The following is a 23,124-nucleotide window of genomic DNA, read 5'->3' as shown; positions in this document are numbered from 1 at the left end:
AACTTCATTAACTCAGATATAGGTTAGGGCAGGGGTAGGCAACCTATGGCACGCACGCCGAAGGCGGCACACAAGCTGATTTTCAGTGGCACTCACACTGCCTGGGTCCTGGCCACGGGTCCGGGAGGCTCTGCATTTTAATTTAATTTTAAATGAAGCTTCTTAAACATTCTGAAACCTTATTTACTTTACATACAACAATAGTTTAGTTATATATTACAGACTTATAGAAAGAGACCTTCTAAAAACATTAAAATGTATTACCGGCACGTGAGACCTTAAATTAGAGTGAATAAATGAAAACTCGGCACACCGCTTCTCAAAGGTTGCCGACCCCTGGGTTAGGGGTTTGTTATAGGAGTGGGTGGGTGAGATTCTGTGGCCTGGGTTGTGCAGGAGGTCAGACTAGAGGATCATAATGGTCCCTTCTGACCTTAAAGTCTATGAGTCTATGTACCTTACGGTGTCAGACAGGATTGTCCTTGGGGGGACGAGCCCACCCCACCACCCAGGCAGCTACAGCTACCCTGCTATTTGTGGCACTCTAATTCAATCAGTGTCTCTACACCTCCAGCTCTAGTGTAGACATATTCACAGTGAGACTTGGCAAGGAGACCAGGCCTTCTCTGGGCTAATGCCTTCTCTGTCCGTTCTATGGGGAGCAGCCAGCCCAGAATGCATTACCCCGGAATCATATTATTTCTCCCTAATTCAATTGGGTGCATAAGCTCGGAACAATCTCTTTTACCTTCTCCTACTAAGATGCTTAAGCAGGCAGTTCTTTACTTACTGAAGTCAGCAAAAATTGGCTTTGGAATGACTGGTAAGTAACCTACTTAGATAAATGCAGACAGATACTAACTAGATGACGACATATTATGGCTACGGGGCCGACTGCAGCCCCAGTATGCAAGTTCTTAAAGACCCTGGACGTTTCTTAATCATTTCCTCATTTTCTCTCTCTTTTTAAAAGTCTTTCCTTTTCGCTCTCTGGCCCAGAGAGCAAACATATTAATGCTGCATGAGGCCTGCATCTTATGGTAGGACCCAGGAGTGTCTATGGGTGTGTCAATCACAGAGTGCCCAGTGTTTATATGCAGATACTGGAGAGAAGGAAGTGAAAGTGTGTACTTTCTGTCTGGGTATCTGCCTGACTTTTGCCTTTCTCTCTCACTTGTAACTGACTGATAGGGTTGCTAACCCTCCCAGATTGGCCTGGATGTCCTGGAGGCTACTGAAACCAATCCAGGAGATTTTAATAGGCCATTAAAAGTCTGGCAGTGCAGTGGGGCTAAGAGAGGCTCCCTACCTGCCCTGGCTCTGCACGGCTCCTGGAAGCGACCGGCACGTCTCTGCATGCTGCCCCACTCCCAAGCGCCAACTCTGCAACTCCCATTGGCCAGGAACTGTGACCAATGGGAGCTGCGGAGGTGGTGCCTGCAGGCAGGGGCAGCACGCAGAGCCGTGCACAGAGCCACCTGGCCACCCCTCAGCCTAGGAGCTGGACGTGTTGGTCGCTTCTGGGAGCCACCTGAGGTAAGCGCCACCCAGCTGGAGCCTCACCCCTTCCCACACCCCCAACTGCTACCCCAGCCCTGAGCCCCCTCCCAGAGCCCATACCCCCTCCTGCACCCCAACCCCCTGCCCCAACCCAGAGCCCCCTCCAACACTCCAAACCCCTCGTCCCCACCTCACAGCCCAGAGCCCGCACCCCCTCCTGCACCCCAACCCCCTGCCCCAGCCCAGTGAAAGTGAGTGAGGGTGGGGGAGAGGGAGGGAGGGGGGATGGAGTGAGCGGGGGGGCGGGGCCTTGGAGAAGGGGCGGGATGGGGGTCAGGGCAAGGGTGTTCGGGTTTGTGTGATTAGACAGTTGGCAACCCTACTGATCTAGACCCTTCAGCTTGGGTAGTAGGGACTCCTGCTTTAAGATCCAGAGGCCAGCAGGCTCATGGATGCTGTGTGGCCCAGCCACCACTAGAGGGGGACAGTGTCACACTGAGTGGGTGTGGGTTACACGCTGATACTTGTGCCTTTGAGAACGTTTCAATACAGCCTGGTGAATGGAAATTTCACTCTGTCCTATACCGCCTGGTCTGCGATGTATGGGAGACTTGTCTGGAAAAGCCAGGGGGCGCGAAGTGGGACTGATGGTCCTGTGTGGTGGCTCCCTTCCCTGTGAGTCAGTGTCAATCAGCACCCGAGAACTGTTAAATTAGAAGTGTCTCCTTTGAGACGATGCATGTAACTGAAATCCGGACCAAAGCCAAAGCACCACGGATCTCTTTGTGAGAGGAGAGCTAGCCCAGGAAAATACCAGTGTAACCCGCACACCTCCTGGGGGTGGTGCTCTGACCCAGCTAGTGGCACTGAGACCACTTGAAGCAAGAGCTAAAAGGAGTCTGCTCTGCAGCTTTAGCTAGCAACCAGGTGGCTTTAGCTCATGCAGTAGAGGCTCATGCACTGAGGTCCCCGGTTCAATCCCACTGACACCTGGGGTCTGTTGGCACTACACCAGCATAGGGAAAACATTCTGCTCCCATAATTTCAATTCTACTTTACTTTCCATCCTATACTTCTGTGTATGTTGTTGGGAACTACACATGAGTGGTAGGCGATGTGATTCCTGTGGTGGTGCTTGTTGTTATTATTATTTACGATTTGTATTACCAGAGCACTTTGGAGCCCCCATTATGGCCCAAGACCCCATTGTGCTAGGTGCTGTACAAATACCAGAAAAAATGCTGCCCCATGGAGTTTACAATCAAAGAATAAAACAAGAGACAACTAGTAGATACAACAGAGGGGGGAGCATAAAGAAACAATGAGACAATATTGATTAGCCTGCTAGACAGTGGTCTCAGCACACCAGCAGCCTAAGCATAGTCACGGTTTTTGTAGGCATCAGGGAAAAGGACTGTTAAGGAGGGTTGGGAAGGAGGAGGAGTTAGTTTTGTGGCTGTGTATGGGGAACGCCTCCCAAGCAGCAGGGCTCTATGGGAGCAAGCACAAAGGGGCTTGTTTGACTATTTAGCAGGAAAGGGCTTGCTTGTGAAGTGCTTCTGGATGAAAGGTGCAGTTTAAAGATAAGGTTGTTTACTCTTTGGGCCAGGTCTGGTATAAATTGGCAGAGCTTCATTGACTTCGGCGGAACTATATTGAATTACGCCAGCTGAGACTCTGGCCCTGGAACTATAAACTGTTCAGGCCAGGGATTGTGTTTTCCTTTGTGTCTGTACAGCACCTTGCATAATGAGGCCCGAGCCTGACTGGCGGCTTCCGTGTGCTACTGGAATATCAGCCTTAAAGAATCAGAGCTTCCACGTGTGTGCTGGGCATGCGGCAGGGCTGCAGGAAGGCAGGGTCCTGCCTCTAAGAACTCTCACTCGCGGAACCTCACACACACAAGAGGGTGAGAGGGATGCAGGACAAATGGGTGTTTCTCCCATATCCATCCCTTTCTATTTTTAACTTGTGCCCGGTTCTTGTTCCTCTCCCTAGATCTGCTGTAACCTTATGTTACCACCTGGCATTGGCCACTGTCGGTAGACAGATACTGGGCTAGATGGACCTTTGGTCTGACCCGGTACGGCCTTTCTTATGTTGGCACAAACCTAATTCCTAGTGAGTTCAACGTTTACCACCCTTCTCTCTACAATTGACATTCCCCAGTTCACTGCCTCTCTCCCTCACACAGGACTGTCTGCTGCTGCCTCTGCCTCCTCAGAGAAGGCTGCTCTGGGGATATGCTGATGGTGCTATCTGGGGGATGGGCAGTCCAGTTCTCCGTGGTCTCAACAGTCACCGAGAAGGCCCATGGGCTCCCTGCTTTGTGACACAGCTGTACAGTCACAAAAGTACACTGGTAAATGCCTTTGTTGTGTGCACACCTTTTCGAGGCAAGAGACCAGTTCTCAGTAGCCACAAGTCCTGTGTCTGACAAGCTTTCCTCTCTCACTGTCCCTAAGTGGCCAGGCATAATTAAAGACCATTAGCTAATATGACATCACTCTACTTGCTAGGAAATATTTTGTGTCTGGAAAGAAATAGCCCTGCAGTATCTGTGCAGAAGCCTAGAGGATATGCTGGAAGGCTCAAGGAGAGCTCTATTTATGCTAAGAGGTCACATAATGCCCATTTTGAAAAGGAAGTTAATTACTTTTCATAAATTCACATCATGTGCCAGAAACACGCACAGATTCATGGATTTTAAGGCTAGAAGGGGCCATTATAATCATCTAGTCTGACCTCTTGCTGTGAAATTTCACCTAGTGATTCCTGGATTGAGACTTAGGAAAACAGAGGAAGGAAACTGATGCACTGAGAACAGTGTTGGAATCACAAGCTATCACTTAAGAGTCTGTGTTGGAAGGAAGGAGGTTCCTGGTCCTGCTTGCAGACTATGGGGCTCTGTAGGGAAGCACATGATCAGTCATTTCGGCAAAGAGCCAGCCTACAGACCTTAAAGTCTATGAGTCTAGTGGATGCAGTCCTTGGGGAGGCAACATCACTTAGTGAATACAGTCCTTGGACCAGCAACTCTGCCTAGTGGTCATAGTGCAGGGTAGGGTAGGAGAATCGGGGCCTCCCACTCCACCGGGTTCCAACTCAGGGCCCTGGGACGCTGGTTTGGCTGCTCATCTGTCGGCATCTGTGTCAGCCTCAAATCAGCTTCCCTGGGTCACTTCCTACCTGAGTCTGCACCCCATCCGTCCAGCTACCGCCCATCTCTGAGGAGTGTCGTCTTCTGGGTTTCCAGCCCTGGTCCCATTCCTAGGTGCTATGGCTCGTCCCGGTCTCTGGCTTGGTGTGGGCTCAGCTCATATTCTCCCCTGGAGCTCCCTGGGCCCATCCTCCTCCTGGCTTGCCAGCCCCTTACTGAGCTGGCCGGCTGGCTTTTAAACCCCACCTCCAACTCGAGCATGCTTGGCATGGGCGGAAGGGCATGGCTTCCTTAGCCCAGAGCTGCTCCTGTCCATTGAGGGGTTTGAGCACCCTGTCACAGGCAACTAACTCTCTCCATGCATTGACAGGGAGCCTAGGCACCTAACTCACGGTTGTGAATTCCACTAGGCAGCAGGTCGCCTAAAAGTTAGGCATTGCAACACTGAGCATTGCAGCAGCTTAATTCCCCCTGCGAATCCCACCCCTTGTCTGCTTGCACCCAGTTTACCAAGTGATCCAGATCGGTCTGCATCAGTCACCTGTCCTCTTCATCATTTACCACTCCCCCATGTTTGTATCATCTGCAAATTTTATCAGAGTTGATTGTCTGTTTTCTCCCAGGTCACTGATAAAAGAGTTAAATAATGAGCCCCATTAGAAAGATACTTGTTTGATGATGAGTACCTGTTTAAAATTCAATGTTTCAATAAATACTGATCAAAAGGACTTAAGTACAGTATATGTGCCACACACACCCTACAGAAGTACTTATAAGTACATGTATAAATTAGGGGAGTACTTTCAACTCCCGTAATCCCTGCAATTGTCTGGTCAATATATGGACAACTACTGTACCTAAACAATATAAGCACATAGTGGAAGAGAGAGAAAAAGAGCAACAGTGAAATTTTATTTATATACACAAGCAAGCATGGAATAACAATGAAAAAATCTCCTGTAAATACATTTATAAATTTCTTTTCCATTACACACACACACACACACACACAATGTATGTGTGTGCTTATACAATATTGTATACAGACTGCTTATCATTACACACATAAGAATGACCACACTGGATAAGAACAATGGTCCATCTAGCCCAGGAGCCTGTCTTCCAACAGCGGCTGGTGCCAGATGCTTCAGAGGGAAGGAACAGAACAGGGTATTTATCAAGCAATCCATCCCTTGTCATCCAGCACCAGCTTCTAGCAGTCAGATGTTTAGGAATACCCAGAGCATGGGGTTGCATTCCTGACCACCTTGACTAACAGCCATTGATGGACCTACTCTCCATGAATTTATGTAATTCTTTTTTGAATCCAGTTATACTTTTGGCCTTCACAATGTCCCCTGACAATGAGTTCCACAGGTTGACTGTTATATGAAGAAGTACTTTCGTTTGTTTTAAAGTTGCTGCCTATTAATTTCTTTGGGTGACCCCTGGTTCTTGTGTTATGTGAAGGGGTAAATAACACTTTCCTATTCACTTTCTGCACACCATTCACAGTTTTACAGACCTCTATCATATCTTCCTTCAGTTGTCTCTTTTCCAAGCTAAACAGTCCCAGTCTTTTCAATCTCTCCTCATATGGAAACTGTTCCATACCCCGATGAATTTTGTCGCCCTTCTTTGTACTTTTTCCATTTCTAATATATTCATTTTGAGATGGGGCCACCAGAACTGAACGCAGTATTTAAGGTGTGGGCATACCAAGGATTTATAGAGTGGCAATATGGTATTTTCTGTCTTATTTTCTATCTCTTTCCTAATGGTTCCTAACATTCTGTTAGCTTTGTTGACTGCCACTGCACATTAAGCAGATGTTTTTAGAGAATTATCTATGATGACTCCAAGAGCTTTCTTCAGTGGTAATAGCTAACTTAGACCCCATCGTTTTGTATGTATAGTTGGAATTATGTTTTCCAATGTGCATTACTTTGCATTTATCAACATTGAATGTCATCTCCCATTTTGCTGCCTAATCACCCAGCTTTGAGAGACCCCTTTGTAACTCTTTGCAGTCTGCTTTGGAGCTATCTGTCCCAAAAGGTTCCCCAGATCCTTCTAAACCTAAATCCCTCTTCTGTACACCGTCATCTCATCCACACCCTTTAGCGCTGCCTGTCTAACTGGCCCTGTGTGTGGAACTGGAAGCATTCCAGAGAATGCTACTATGGAGGTCCTGGACTTAAATCAGCAGCCTAAATTTGGCCTCCAGGACCTCCCTCCTACCTTTCCCTATGTCAGTGGTACCTATGTGCACCATTACCACCAGCTCCTCTCCAGCACTGCACATAAGTCTGTCTAGATGACTGGAGAGGTCTGCGACCTTCGCACCTGTCAGGAAATTCACTGTGAGGTTCACAAACCCAGCTATCTATATTTCCATAATGCTCCTCAACAGCACAGAGGTTGTCAGACTAGGGGTGGGACCGCTCTACTGTGTCCCAGAAATCTCCTTTGCGTACCTCTCTGTCTCCATTAGCTCCTCCAGCTCAGCCACTCTGGTCTGAAGAACAGGGCGGGTGCAAGGATGTTTGGCGCCCTAGGCAAAACTTCCACCTTGCGCCCTCCCACCCTGAGCCCTGTGGCAGCCCTCCGCCCTAAGGCGCCCCCCTGTGGCAGCTCCCCAAACCCCTGCCCTGAGCGCCCCCCCTCCCCCTCCCACAGCAGCTCCCCCCGGCCCGGGGAGCCGTGCGGCAGCTCCCCGCCTCAGCTCACCTCTGCTCCACCCCCTCCCTGAGCACGCCGTCACCGCTCCACTTCTGCCGCCTCCCAGGCTTGCGGCACCAATCAGCTGTTTGGGGCCGCAAGCCTGGGAGGGAGAGAAGCAGAGGGGGCGGCGTGCTCAGGGAAGGAGGCGGAGCAGAGGTGAGCTGGGGTGGGGAGTTCCCCTGCGTGCCGTGCCCCCCCCCCTTACTTGCTGCAGGCGGACCCCCTGCGCCCTCCTGCCTCAGCTCCCTCTGCCTAATTGCCAACGACGACTGGGGTGGCCAAAGATCCGGCCTCTGTGGTCGCCGCCGAAGGACCCAAAATGCCGCCCCCCAAATACTAGCGCCCTAGGTGACCGCCTAGGTCGCCTAATGGGCTGCACCGGCCCTGCTGAAGAACCCCTGCTCGGTTTCTGAGAGCCATGAGCTGGAGCAGTTGCACGGAGTGCACACATACGCTACCTGTCCACAAGGCAGGGCCTGGTACATGCTGCAGTCAGTGCAATGATCTGGATGTCCTCGTTCTGCTGCTGGGCTTTTGCCTGCATTCAGGGCCGGCTTCACCCAATTCCCCGCCTAAGAGGGCCCTGTGCCTTAAGCGCCTTTTTAATTTTTTTTACTCACCCTGGTGGCAGTCTGCTCTGGGGTCTTCGGCGGCCCCGCTCCCCTGGCTAGAGTGCCGGCCAGAGCGCGGAAAGCCCCGCAGCCCCGCTCTCCCAGCTGGAGCTCCAGCTGGAGCACGGCAGCCCCACAGCCCCCGCAACCTCGGCCGGAGCGCGGCAAGCCCCGCGGCCCCGCTCTCCCGGCTGGAGCGTGGCAGCCCCACGGCCCCGCGACCCCGGCCGGAGCGCTGCAAGCCCCGCGGCCCCGCTCTCCCGGCTGGAGCGTGGCAGCCCCACGGTCCCGCGACCCCGGCCGGAGCGCTGCAAGCCCTGTGGCCCCACTCTCCGGGCTGGAGCTCCGGCTGGAGCGCAGCAGCCTCACGGCCCCGCAACCCCAGCCGGAGCGCAGCGGCCTCATGACCCTGGCTGGAACACTGCAAGCCCTGCGGCCCCGCTCTCCCAGCTGGAGCACGGCAGCCTAGTGACCGCGGCAAGCCCGCGACCCTGGCTGGAGCATGGTGGCCTAGTGACCCCGGCCGGAGCGCTGCAAGCCCCGTGGGCCCCCTCCCCCAGCCGGCAATCCGAAGTGCCACCGAAGACAGGGAGCGCCGCCCGGGGAGTACAAGCCCCAGGAATCGGGCCTCGCACTTGCTAGAGCCAGCCCTGCCTGCATTGTTTTTATTCTTGCATCGTTTGTTTGATTTCTTGTTCTTTGTGGGGTTTTCCTTTGGGGTGTGTGTGGGGGGGGAGGGTTATTGACCTAGGTTTAGGGAATGTTTATCTGGCTCTCAAACTCCCTCATAAAACTCCCCTGTTTACTGGCTCCTCTGGTCACTTAGGAGCTGGGTTTTTAAACCCTTGAGTTAGCCCCACCCCCTCCTCCTGGAAGGATCCTAAAGGGATTAGAGATGGAAGGAGGGCAGGGTAGCGCCTCCTTAGGAAGCTCTCAGCCTGGCCTAGCAGGCCCCTAGGCTCCGCACACAGCCCCCCAAACAGACCACTCTGTAGACTTAAAGCAGACACACACCAAGCCAACTGAGGTACAGAACTCTACATGTATTAGATCAACACTCTTACCTTTATCAAGCACATCTGTAATTTAATAAAAAAAAAAGATATTGAGTTAGTTTGACAAACCTGTTAGTTTGATAAAGTTGTGGTGATTGGCATTACTTACATTACCTTCCTTTATTTTTTTATTACTCAAGTCCCACATCAGCTGTTCCATTATATTGCCCAGGACTGATGTCAGTTAAATCTAAGCAAACACTGTGAATTGCAAATTAGGACAATCTGGCATCTCCCTCCTTGCAAAGTATTTACCATATATAGATAAATACCATTTTTAATGTTAATGATTTAAATACAGTAGCATTTTTTATTCAGCCATTCTTTTGCATCCCTTTAAGTCAGCAGGGATTTCTGGGTAATGTCTGCACAAGAAAGGCCAGCAGTGGTTGTTCTCAAACCTTTTCATGTCATGGGCTGCTTTTTCAGATCCAGGTCTTCTCTTGGCCTCTTATATTCCAATGTCCCAACCTCAGCTGCTCACCTTCACTGCAGCACCTGGTGTGCACAGTCACATTAACAATTAACAGCAGGACAGTATTAAGGAAATAACATGACAATTCATTTGCTTTAACAGGACAGTAGCATCCCAGCGTTTTGTCTCTGAGCGGTTTATTGCTTAGTGAGACTCTCCCCTCTTTGCCAGCAGCCGCTGTCGCTCTAATCTCTCCAGAACACTTTGCATTTTTTGTTCTATATCTTCTGTACTTGCTCCCACTCCTTCCCCCACCTACTTTTGGTGTCCTCTGAAGATCTGGGCATTGACACCAAATGCACCTGACAAGGATATGAAGTAGCCAAATGAGGTGTGGAATAGGGCTTGTTTTGTGGTAGTTTAATTGGTCAGAAAAGCATCTGGAAACCTTAAAATAATCCTGGATGGGCTACAATTACTGTAGCAGGAAGAGTCACTGCTGGAAAGTTGACAGATGCTCCATCGTTCTGACAGAAGCAGCTCGATGAGCCACAGTTTGAGAACCATTGGCCTATAATATTAGTTCATACCTTGGAAAATGCTGACTGCTTTCTGAGAAATGCACAGTGCCCTCAGCTCCCACCGACTTCAATGGGAGTTGATGGTACTCAGCACCTCACAATCTTATGGCCACTAGCCTCAATCCTACTAAACTTAAGTATGTGTATAACGTTAAGCATATGAGTCAAGCCATTCATTTTTAGTGTGACAACTCACATACATAAAGCTATGCATGTGCTTTAGCCTCTGGAGGACTGAAGCCCAAATGTGCAATTAATCATGGCTGCACGTGTAGCACTCATAAGGGAATATCAGGGTTCGCTTTGCCTATGCCCTGTCCCTTTAAGGTCTGCTGAGGAGACCTCAGTCAAAGGCACGCAGTGGGTAGCAGCAAAGTTTGCTGTGCATTGAAAAGTCAGACTAGCAATGATGATTATGCAAGCTATTTTTTTGATAGTACATTTAATAAAACTCCAATTTTAAAACTGCCTCTGGTCTGGGAGTGTAAGCACATAAAGATCATAGAATCATAGAAGATTAGGGTTGGAAGAGACCTCAGGAGGTCATCTAGTCCAACCCCTGCTCAAAGCAGGACCAACACCAACTAAATCATCCCAGCCAGGACTTTGTCAAGCTGGGCCTTAAAAACCTCCAAGGATGGAGATTCCACGATCTCCCTAGGTAACCCATTCCAGTGCTTCACCACCCTCCTAGTGAAATAATGTTTCCTAATATCCAACCTAGACCTCCCCCACTGCAACTTGAGACCTTTGCTTCTTGTTCTGTCATCTGCCACCACTGAGAACAGCCAAGGTCCATCCTCTTTGGAACCCCCCTTCAGGTAGTTGAAGGCTCCTATCAAATCGCCCCTCACTCTTCTCTTCTGCAAACTAAACAAGTCCAGTTCCTTCAGCCTCTCCTTGTAAGTTATGTGCCCCAGCTCCCTGATCATTTTTGCCCTCCGCTGTACTCTCTCCAATTTGTCCACATCCTTTCTGTAGTGGGGGGGCCAAAACTGGACACAATACTCCAGATATGGCCTCACCAGTGCCAAAAGAGGGGAATAATCACTTCCCTCGATCTGCTGGCAATGCTCCTACTAATACAGCCCAATATGCCGTTAGCCTTCTTGGCAACAAGGGCACACTGCTGACTCATATCCAACTTCTCCTCCACTGTAATCTCCAGGTCCTTTTCTGCAGAACTGCCGCTTAATCAGTCAGTCCCCAGCCTATAGCAGTGCATGGGATTCTTCCGTCCTAAGTGCAGGACTCTGCACTTGTCTTTGTTGAAGCACATCAGATTTATTTTGGCCCAATCCTCCAATTTGTCTAGGTCACTCTGGACTCTATCCCTACCCTCCAGTATATCTACCCCTCCCCCCAGCTTAGTGTCATCTGCAAACTTGCTGAGGGTGCAATCCATCCCATCATCCAGATCATTAATTAAGATGTTGAACAAAACCAGCCCCAGGACCGACCCCTGGGGCACTCTGCTTGATGCCAACTGCCAACTAGACATTGAGATGTCTTTGTCACCTGTAGGGATTGAACCTATAGCTCCATTAATAGTGGCTGAGACCAACCAATAGAGGAAGCATGATCTCATGCTGTAGACTAGTTAATTACATCATCATCTAAAAATGTCCTACTCAAAACTAGACCTGGGCAGGAAAAGGTTTTCCCATCCCACAAAATATACTGAGATATCTTAAAAAAAAATTCCCATCTTGAATTGGGACAAAAAGTCAAAATCTCAAAAATGTTTGCAAACCTAAATTCTGAAAAATAATTCAATGTCGGTCAATGGAAATATATTGTTTAGATAATTTCAAAATGTTTTGTTTTCAATTCAACCATTTTTACATTTTGTGAACATTATTTTTACTATTAGCTTAAATTTCAAAACAGAAATTTATGTTAAACCATAAAAACTTGAATTTCTATTTAAAAAATGTTGAAACAAAACCTCTGGACCCATTGTGAAACTTTTTTTTTTCAAAATTTTTTGAAGTTGAAAAATGTGTTGAAACTGACCCTTTCCACTGAACAGTTTTAGTTTAGAAGAACTGGCATTTTCCAGTGGAAAAAAAATTAGTCAGAAAATTCCCAACCATCTCTAGTCAAACCCCTAGAAAATAAAGCTTTTGCCATCAGAACCCCAGTGTAACTTTGCAGAGAAAAAAAGGCTGACTGAACACCAATGTAATTATATTCCCTGTTTACGGATATCGATCGACACCCCCTACTTAATGTCAAATTACATCTGGGGAAATGACGTCCTTAAATATAAACATTTGGGGCCTGATTCTGAGCAGGTGTAAATCAGAATAGGCCCATTTATACCAATTGAGTATCTGATCCTTCTTTCTTTCCTTATCCATTTTAAGAACACAGTCTTTATCATAGAGGGAATTAGAAGAAATAATTAGTGTGAGATGAATGTCGTGGTCACGGAGAACATCATTAATGTTTTGAATTTTGACAGGAATTCAACTCGAGCATCTTCCAGAAAAATAATCTCATTGATCTCCTGCCTGACTCATTTTCACATAACATTTCAAATGTCAAGCTGTTGACTTCAATGAAAGGGGGTAATTATCACCAGACTATCTAGGAAAGCTAAAATCTGACACCAAACACCTTAATAACAGTGACTTTTCCATACAAGAGGTCAAATGGCAAGTGAGTTGTTCAGAGCAGATTTCATAAATTCTGATTTTACTAGCTGACATTAAAAACTGGGGGAGGTTTCAACAGAAGAGGCAAGAGAACAGTGTAAAATATGACTGAATGGCTTTAAAGCTCTACAGTTGTTATAGACAGTGGAAGGAAAACAAAGGAAATTTCTCGGAAATGTCTAATTTTACTGATACCCTTAATTGCAAATTGCAGAAACTTTTCGCAGGATTCCAAAAAATTGTAAACGTTCAAGGTCAGAAAGGTTACAAGTTATGTTAGGAATGCCCTGCTGTACAATTACCATTTTTCTTTTCACTGATGCTTTCTGTCTTCAGCTATTGTTTTGCAGGATCCAATGGTTGGCAGAACCAGCCAAAAAAAAGAACTATCCTCGTATTATATGGATCGTTTCTGATATACACCCTGTCTGAATAACCAGACATGCGTTGGAACTGTGTATAATTTGGGGTCACAGTAAAAATTCCCTGGTTTTCACATTCACATACCCAAGCCGCAGAGTGCAAGTTTCCCATCTTCAGCTTGAAACCTCAGAGCTATTCGAGCCAAAAATGGGACAGATGACAAATAGGAACTCCAACCAACCAGCACTGAAGATAGATTTGCTAGAAGAGGAAAACAATTAAACATCTTCCAGATACAGATGCATACCAACAATCCTCTGCTGAGGACAAAGATAACATTTGCCGCATTCTTCTAGCCAGCCGCTGCCACTCAGCAATTTCTAGACCCACCTCATTTAATCGTTGTTACTTTGATTTCGCCAAGCAGGTTCAAAAGCAGAGCAGAAATTTAGACCTTTGCTTTCCAGAAAAGACTCATCTCCAGTTCAGATAAGGACAGCACTGAGTTTGAGGAATGTGTGTCTTTTTGTATTTCATATTTATTGCACAGACAACCTTAATTCTGGCATTTCCTTTTGAGTGCTTCACTTTTCAATCTTAATGTTCTCGTAATGTAATTTTTTGTGTGTAATTTCCTAGTTCTAAAAAACAACCAACCAAAACCCACTACAATTCCATCACTTGGAATGTTATTGACTCCTGTATGGGTCCTCAACAGGGCTAGAACTTTTAGGAACACAGCAAAGGCCTCTGCCATTTGAGTTAATCAAAGCAATAGTAGGTTGTCATCCTCTTTGTAGACCAGTGACTACAGGGTGATGTGTCACCCACTTTGCCAGTGTGTTTCATGGATATTTGCTGACAGCGGTGGGGTGGCGAGACTCAGGAGTCGAGGGTTCAATTCCAGGTTCTGTAGGGGAAGTGTGCTCTAGAGGGCACCGAACCTGCTTCCCCTCTTCCCACCAAAGCCTGACCTCTTCTGCTTGTGTCCCCTCCAGTCTGTCTCTTTCTCTCCCATTCTTGGCTCCTTGGTTCAGCCCCAGTCTCCTCCATCCTTCCCCATCAAAGTCTCTGTCCTCTCCTCTCCTGGACTCCTCATCACAGTCTCCACTGCAGGCTCCTTGTCTCAGTCACCTTGTATAGTGTGACAACATCAGGCCAGACGGCTGCAGGAGGGTCTGGGAAAACAGGCATGTTAGCCCTAGAATGCTAAAGGCCCTTTTTCCTACAAGCTGGGAAGGGGTTACTTCAGGTCAATTGGGGACACCTGAGTCCAAGTAAGGGCTGCCTGAAACCTGTTAAAATCTCTCTCCTGGTGAGAGAGAGGGGAGGGGAGAGAGACAAACTGCGGCCAGGCTGGAGGCAGCAGGGAGATCGGCTTCTCCAGTATGAGAGACTGTGCTCCTCCCCCTAGGGGAGACACCCAAACCCCAGTGCCTGTTTAGGGGAAGGACTGACGCCCTGGGGCCAGCAACAGGACAACACCTGCCCCAGTGAGGGGGGCCAGGGAAAGGCATTCCCTTTTGTTTGGGTGCGTTATAGATTTGTTCCCTTTGTCTGGCAGAGGAGCTCTCCTCAGGCCTGCCCTGAGGCCTACCGGGAAGGCTCTGAGAAACAAACCCTGAAGAGGGGTTGGACTAGATGACCTCCTGAGGTCCCTTCCAACCCTGAGATTCTATGATTCTAAGAGGGAAGACAGACACGCTCCAGAGTGGGGGGCTGATTCACCCCAGGCCGGCCCTGTCCCTGCCAGAGGAGGGAGCGCTAAGTCTGGTGAGGCAGAAGGGGCCTTGCCACAATAGCCAGTCCCAGTCTCCTCCACCCCGATCCTAGGCTCCCCCACCACTGGTCCTCAGTCTCCTTGTCCAGCCAGTCCCAGTTTCCTCTCTCTCTCTCCCCCACCACCAGCTCCTTGTCTGAACTCAGTCCTTCCTCCCCACACTGGCTCCCAGTCCCATTTACTCCTCCGCTGCCCCGCCCACCCCCTTGGCCATCTCTTGTCTTTTCTGGTATTAAGTCAGGCAGCTTCCTGCAGCCTGGGCACCAGCCGCAGGACCACTGATAGCACAGGAGAGAGAGTCTCCATGTTCTGCGTTCCAGTGACCAGTGTCACAGTGGCCCCCAGCCGGGAACTGGGAAGAGCACTTACAGGGAAAGTCCTGCTCAGCCCCAGACTGCAGTATGCCCATAGCAGATAGAAGCTTCAGAGAATTTAGCTACCAAATTCTAAAATCTCTGCTGAGCATGTGTGAACTAAGACTTTTTCAAAGGCTTGTAACTTGGCCAAATTAGACAATATTCCTCGGTGCAGCAGAAGGTATGTCTCTGATGTGCCAAATTCCAAGCCCTTGCTCCAAAACATGGAAGTACTAGAGCGTCTCATTGAAATGGCTGTAACAATATTTTTAACATAAGTGAAGCAACGTATTTTCCCCAAATCTTGTCCTTCGAAACAGCTCAACCCTTTTTGCTCACCTGACATGGAAATTTCAGACTGAACAATTAATATTTGGTGAAGTTATAAGCCACTGAAAACAGGGTCTTATAATGGGGTATGTTGGTTAACCTTCAGCATGGGCGGTGTTACAAGCTCTGCCTAGGATAAGCTGTATTTGGTTATGCATTAGTATATATGGTCAGTAATATAAGTTGTATCTGTACAAAGATCAGAGCTGCAACCAAAGATATAGGGCACGAGAAGGAGTTATCCGCAGATCTCTTTGGTTAAGATGCAAAACCGCCGTTAAGATTAGAATCAAGCCCAGTGTTTCAGAACTTGATCCAGCTTCCCTTGATATCAAGGTGGATCAGACTCTTGTACCCCAATTCAGCAAAGCACTTCAGCAAGAACTGGTAAGAACATGTTTAAGTACCACTGACTTCAATGAGACCTGTACCCCCAGCTGGAGCCCGCACCCCACACACACACTCTGAATCCCTTGGCCCCAGCCCAGACCCCCCTTCAGCACCCCAAACCCCTCATCCCAGCTCCCACCCCAGAACCTGCACTCCCAGCCGGAGTCCTCACCCCCCAAATGCCCTTCCCCAGCCCGGTGAAAGTGAGTGAGGGTGGGGGAGAGTGAGCAACGGAGGGAGGAGAGATGGAGGTGGGGCCTCAGAGAAGGGGCAGGACAGGGGTGAGTCCAGGTTTTCTGCCGCCCCAAGCAGCGGAAAAAAAAAAAGCGCCGATCGGTGGCACTTCGGCGGCAGCTCAATCGCGCCGCTCCATTCTTTGGCAGCAGTTTGGCGGCGGGTCCTTCACTCCCTATCTTCCTCTCTGGCGGCACTTCGGCGGCAGCTCAAAGAGGAAGAGAGAGACTGAGGGACCCGCCACCAAATTCCCACCAAAGACCCGGACATGCCGCCTCTTTGTATTGGCCACCCCAAGCACCTGCTTCCTTAGCTGGTGCCTGGAGCCAGCCCTGGGTGAGTCATCAGGGAAGAGGCAGGGCAGGGGTGTTCGGCTTCATGTGATTAGAAAGTTAGCAACTCTACCTCCCCACCCCTTCTGCCTGTGGCCCGCCCCTGTTCCATCCACACTCCCACCATTCTGCCCTCCCACCGCAGCCCCAAGATTGGAGAAGCTCTGTCCCCACGCCAGGCTCTGGCGCTGCAGTGCGGAGTGAGAGTTCCTCCAGTCCCAGGGCCACAGCAGAGGTCCAGTGCTGGGGCTCCCCCCCCCACCCCTCCACACTTCTGCGGGGGACCAGGGTTGGTGTGCTGGGGCTTCTCCTGCCCTGCCTGCCTGGTGCTTCTGCCAGAGAATGGGTCGGGCACAGGGGCTTGCCCTGCTGCCCCACGGCTTCTCTCGGGTGTGACAGGATCTCCCTGGGGTGCAGCCTGGGACTGTGGGACCACTGTTGCCCCTTAACTCTCTCCAGCCTGGGCTGTCTCTCGCAATGCCTTGCTAGTGACCAGCAGCAAACCCCTCCAGGTGATGTGATCACTCAGCACAACACCATGTGGAGCCCCCCACCCCACCCAGCTGGATTGCATGAACGCTCCCAGAGCCACTCATGAATCACACAGAGAAAGGCACCAGAGCCAAATCCCCCCAGCTCCCAGCACTGTACCCTAGGAATATACCATCTTGCACTGCTCAAGATGAGCAGTGCAAATTTATTAATTGGTTCACCACTTCATCAATGGAAAGTGGATATACACCAGCCTTTGTACTCTGAGCAGATTTGCCCCACACGTCATACAAACTCACTGATAAAGATAAACAATTAAACAAATTTATTGACTATAAAAGATAAATTCTAAGTGATATTAAGTGATAGGCAAAAAGTCAGAGTTAGTTACCAAAAGAAAAGAAAATCTAAGCCCACATTCTAAACTTTCACCCCTATTAGACTGGCCAACATCTAGATTAAGCATTTTTTCTCACCCCACTGGATATTGCAGTCCTTAATATACAGGTTTGTTCCTTAAACCTGGGCCAATCTCCTCTGTTGGAGTCTCATCTTCTTCTCAGTGTCTTAGTTGCTTGCAGTGTAGGTGAGTGAAGGAGAAAAGGCCCAACATGGCCTCTGCATTTGTTTTATTCCCCAGTCCATGTGCTTGGAGAACACAAGTCCAGGCATGTCTGGGGGGCATTGCTGAGTCTTGAGGCAAGGCTGAGCAATTCCCTTGGTGTGGCCTCATGCAGGTGAGTCATTGCATTGTAGTTCCCTTGCTGGACAATGGTTGTTGATGGTTTGTTTTACACCCATGAATGAGCTAATATCTGGCTGATTCCCCAACGTACAGCATGTTTTAGTGACAACCATACAACACAATTCTCATAACTTCAGATGCCTTAATGATACACATCTATGGATAGAGAAATGCCTTTCAGCAGATTATAACCTTTCCCCTGATGCCTTACAAAGTATGCTTTATATGTAAGATCACGATGATATGAAAATGTGGAAGATGGGGGTTACAGTACGCTCCCTCAAGGTATGGAATGTCACAGGGGGCACTTCCCCCATCCTGTGCTTCTGCCAGGGACCCAGGGAGCGCGTCCCTTGTCCTGCAGCTTCTGCTGGGGACGGGGTCGGAGGGCACTGCGGGGGAGTGTGTGTCTTTCCCCATCCTGCACTTCTGCCAGGGACCCAGGGAGCGCGTCCCCTGTCCTGCAGCTTCTGCTGGGGACGGGGTTGGAGGGCACTGCGGGGGAGTGTGTGTCTTTCCCCATCCTGCGCTTCTGCCAGGGACCCAGGGAGCGCTTCCCCTGTCCTGCAGCTTCTGCTGGGGACGGGGTCGGAGGGCACTGCGGGGGAGTGTGTGTCTTTCCCCATCCTGTGGCTTCTGCTGGGGATGGGATCAGGGGCCCTTGGGTGGGACTTCCCCCGTCCAATGGCTTCTGTTGGGAACGGGGTCTGGGGCCACTGGACGGGGGCTTCCCTGCCCGGCACTCCCTGGCTCCAGGCTTCGGCCGCCCAGCAGTGGATTTTTTCCAGGGGGCACCAGTTGGCCAGGGCCCCTGGGCATGGGCCCCGTCAGCCCAGTGGCTAATCCACCACTGCCTGTCAGGGAAGGTCTAGATAATACTTAGTCCTGCCATGAGTGCAGGGACTGGACTAGATGATTCTATGAGAGAGGAGAGACAACTGGACTCCATGCTGATGTCCTGCAAGCAAGGATGTCACTTACATGTGGGTGGCTCATGTAATTCCTTGGCATCTTTTCGCCTTCCCTGGACCCTGCAGAGGGCTCCCTGTGTTGTCCAGGGTCCATGCAGGTGAAGGGGGTGGAATCATGGCAAGCCATGGAAGACAGAAGGTCACAGCAAGGGCTTCGTTGGAGGTATCACACCCCCTGTCACCCCAGAGAACTTAGCTACAAACGTTAATACAGCCCTAAACTGATCTTCCCCAGGGCCGTGAGAGCAGTTGTGGCTGCAGGGAGTCACTAATAAAGTGGCTTCAATGGAATCACCCTGGCAGGGAGTGCAGAAGCAACTCAGGCTAGAGCCATGGTGGAGATATAGGACTCTGCATGGCTGGTCCTGGCCACCCATGGATCTTGGGGCATTTACCAGCTTTTCTGCACAAAGAGTGCAAGCCCCACCTCCCTGCTGGGAAATTCAGCCATGAACAGAGGGGAGCATAAGTCCTCAAGCCCTGCTTATCCTACATTTAAGAGGTGCCTGGGCCTTGTGTTGGCTATCTACACAAGGGGGAATTTCACCCTGAGATCATAAGAGCGGGAAGTGCAATAGCTAAGACAAGAAGCGATTAAGGCCTGAATTAGGAGTTGAGCAGAGGCAGGTTCGAGATGAGGGCAGTGCCATGCAGTGGATTTCAGGGGGTGACGGGCAGACTTCCACAGAAGGGAGATCTGGGAAATGCTCGCATGTTTATGTCTACCTGAGCCATAAAAGACTCCTTGTGGTTTTAGTGAATAAAAACAGGGCACTATTTTCAAAATAAAGGATTTACCAAATACTAGCATGTAAGTACCTGAGTTATAATTCACCAACCCTTTTTCATCTAACAACAAACACCCCATTCTTTTCACCATATGGAAGCAGAGAAACAAGGAATTTGATTTATATTGTTTTAATTTAGACTTAAAACTCTTATTGCAGCAGAAGATTGCATGGAATAGTCTCTTGATGCTACATGCATTTTCACCCAAGGGAAAAATATAATCTAGTCTCTGGTAAATTTCCAAATAAATGAGAGTTTTGCTAGAAGATTTAGGTTGTTACTTTTTTTTTTACTTGTAAACAGAGACATTTTAAAGCTCTTCTTAGCTATTTTATAACAATTAAGAAAGTGATTTCAAGAGACCACAGTTCCTGGATGACAGCCCCGAACTCTAAATAAAATGAATACATCTCAGAATTATGAACATCTTCCTGCTTAAAAAGCAAGTGAGAATCACTCATCATTCTGAAATCCATTAGCGCAGAAAATCAAGGGCCTTTTCATGTCTCTGCAGCCAAATCTGTATTATCCTACTTTCAAATATTAAAATTTATGGAACTTTTAGTTCCTTGGGTGGTATTTTGGGATTATTAGGAGTGGCTCTGCTAATTAATTCTAAATGATCTTAATGCATAATCAAAACTGCTGTTTTAATGTGGGTGTTTTTAAAGCTAAGACACTACCGCACCTTTGAATTCCTTCAGATCTAAAGGAGACTGACGGTTGGTATCATTCTTAGAACTCAAACGTTGGGAAGGAAGGTCGAGTGGCTAAATGATGATGCTGGGACTCAAAAGCCCGGGAGCCAATAACCCCCCACAGTGCAACTAAGCATGGAGAGGATGAAACTGGGCTGAAAAAATGTGCTTGGACATGATCTTTACAAGCCACTGAAGCTTTTGGTGACCATGTCACTGCCAGCCCCATAGCAGCATTCCTTGGTAAACACGCATCATCATTCCTTGACCTTCCACCTAACAATGTGACTGTATCAAGAAAACTGAACCACTATTGATGGAGGATGGTTGCACTGTTCAACTACGAATATCCTCATTACTGACCTTGTCCTGCCACTTAAAATGGAGCTGTCAGTCCAGAGCTCTTCAGCCTTCCTCAGTGCCCATGTTTCAACTACCATATAACAGAGCTGGTATGGGCAGGATGCTAGGGAGCTGCAGCCTCCCAGCAAGCTTGCTGTCACGATGACTCCAAAGAGGCCACCAAAGGGCCAAGTATAGAAAGTTAAACAGTGAGAGTGTAAAAAGCCATGTGGGTGGAGGCAGGAGCAGAGAGAATTGCCACTGGTTTATGTGAAGACCATTCAATCTCCATGCTCTGGCCAATCTTTTGACTCCAACAAAACTGTCAACAGAGGTTGCAAATAGTGAGGGGGGTAGAGGGAGGTGGAGGGGGGTTGTGTGGTTGACACTCGTCCACAAGGAGCTAGACTGAACTCACTCTCAGAAGTTGGTCCAATAGAAGCTATTACCTCACCCACCTTGCCTAAGATCATCCCTTGAAATGACAGAAAAAGGAGTTTTTAGGAGATACATATAGAGGCCAGACTTTCACAGCAGCTCAGCACACAGCAACTCCCGCTGAGAACTCTCAACTGAGCGCCTTTGAAAATGTGTCCCTTTAATAGCAGTATATAGGTATTACCTTATTTTCAATTAAAATCTGTTGCCTAATAGCTGTTTGCAGCAATCCTTAGCATTTACAATACTCAGACAGCTTATAAACGCTAACGGATCAGTCCTCACATCACTCCTGTGAGGTAGTATGTATTCATAGCCTCATTTTACATTTGGGGAAAACGAAGCACTAAGGGCCAAGTTCTTCTCAGCTGTAATTCTAATGATTTCCACGGCTTACCCAGAGATGAATTTGGCCCAGTGAGGTTCAGTAATTTGCCCTGTAATATCCTGACCTCCAAGACAACAGTGTTCCTAGACCCAAGCATTCAAAAACGATGTCAGGCTCCAAAATCACTTAAAAGTTATGAGATTTCAAAATATTAGACATTTGGGTTTTTTTTTATTTCCCCTTGAGTTTCTGGGCCTCTAGGATGCACTAGCTTCACATTTTCAAGATTTTCTCTGAAACCATGTCGGCTAGAAACCTATTATAGCAGAAGAAGTGAATGCTGAGAGTCTCATACATTCCCATGACTCTAGCAGCTGAGGCGTTATGAAAAAACATTAAATATTGCTAGACTAGTGTTAAAGGTGTGAGAGCCGGCAACATTGACTCAATCTGTGTGGATAGACACCCAAGCTCCATTAAAGCCAGTAGGGCTCTGCACTGGTGCAGGATGTGGCCCCAGTGAGTAACAGAGATGGGCTCAGAACTCAGGGGTTCTAGGGTTCTGTACCATGAAGCTTTTCTCTGAAGGCTGTCATACCACAGCTGCCCCTCCCACTAGAGCCCCCCAGAACTCTTTGACAGAAGCTAGCATTCTGAAATCAAATGAAAGTTTAGACTGAGCCCTGATCCAAACTTAAAATTTAGCTTGACATAGATATGGTGCTCAGGGGTGTGAAAATACACACCCTGGCGACCTGACCCCCGATGTAGAAGAATTGACCTAGCTCTAGTCGCACAGGGTTGTGGTGTTCCTACAGAGATAGAAACACCATTTCTGTCATTGTGGTCTGTGTCTACACTGGAGGGTTACGCCAGCATAGCTATGGTGCTACAGGAAAGCAGCCGCTCCCCTGAGATTAGAAAGACAAACAATCAGATTAATGACTCAAATGACCTAATTTCCCTTCATGTGTGAAATATTGTAGGTTACATAGCTCATTAAAGGGGGAATTCAGGCACCTTGGATCTGACAGTGCCTTTTTAATAGCAAAGACATTTTTGTTCCCAGTACCATACAACATCTGTAAGTGAAATAAAAACAAATGTTTATACCTTATCAAATAATGCCACAATATTTTTGGCATCTATGTCTCATTGTTAAAAGGTACACAACTCACAAACCATACCTTTTAATACATTTGTGGTTTCATAGTTGTAAGATTACCATCCAGAAATATGCCAGTTGTTAAAAAGATGTGCGATACTTTGAAAACATCCAGCGTGAAGGAAGGTGGACACATCATCATCATCTCAAGCAGTCATACAGCATTTAACAGATTTTAACTGGCTCAACCTCACAATACCCCTGGGAGGTATTATGATGTTTAATGTACCAATATCAGCCTGATTCTTCTCTCACTTACCAGTGGATCTCCATTCATTTCAGTGGAGTCATTACTGATTTTCCCTAGTTTGAATGAGAAGAGAGTCAGGGCCCAATGAGGGTAAAACACAGAGATTAAGTGAATTCTCCAAACCTGTGAAGCTGGGACTAGGATTCAAAAGGCTCCTAGTACCTTGCTCAATCCACTAGACTTGCTGTCCTCATCCATTATGGTAGGGCTGGGGAAGGCTTCCATTTTTAACTGAAGTTCATTCTTCACTATTAGGCCCACATCCTCAAAGGCAGTTAGGTGTCTAACTCCCATCAGAGTTAGCTCTCAGAGGCTCTGGTCCTTAGAGAACATCTCCATTGGGCAAAGTCAACTTAAGTGATATGGCCTTAAGGAAATTACGTATCCCTACACTTCCCTGGCTCTACAAATACAC

General features: G+C 48.3%; 1 long non-coding RNA gene across 1 annotated transcript; it reads right to left on the bottom strand.

The window, feature by feature from the left end:
- Positions 1-9,295: 9,295 nt before the first annotated feature.
- LOC120389335 lies at positions 9,296-23,124 on the bottom strand. The gene is made up of 3 exons (XR_005590875.1): positions 22,872-23,124; positions 22,719-22,762; positions 9,296-9,548 (listed from the first exon to the last, which is right to left on the bottom strand). It is a non-coding gene; the product is annotated as an uncharacterized LOC120389335 (long non-coding RNA).

The sequence above is a fragment of the Mauremys reevesii genome, linkage group 23, assembly GCF_016161935.1.
Source record: "Mauremys reevesii isolate NIE-2019 linkage group 23, ASM1616193v1, whole genome shotgun sequence".
Classification (NCBI taxonomy): Eukaryota; Metazoa; Chordata; order Testudines; family Geoemydidae; genus Mauremys; species Mauremys reevesii.
This window is presented reverse-complemented; position numbering and strand designations above follow the sequence as displayed.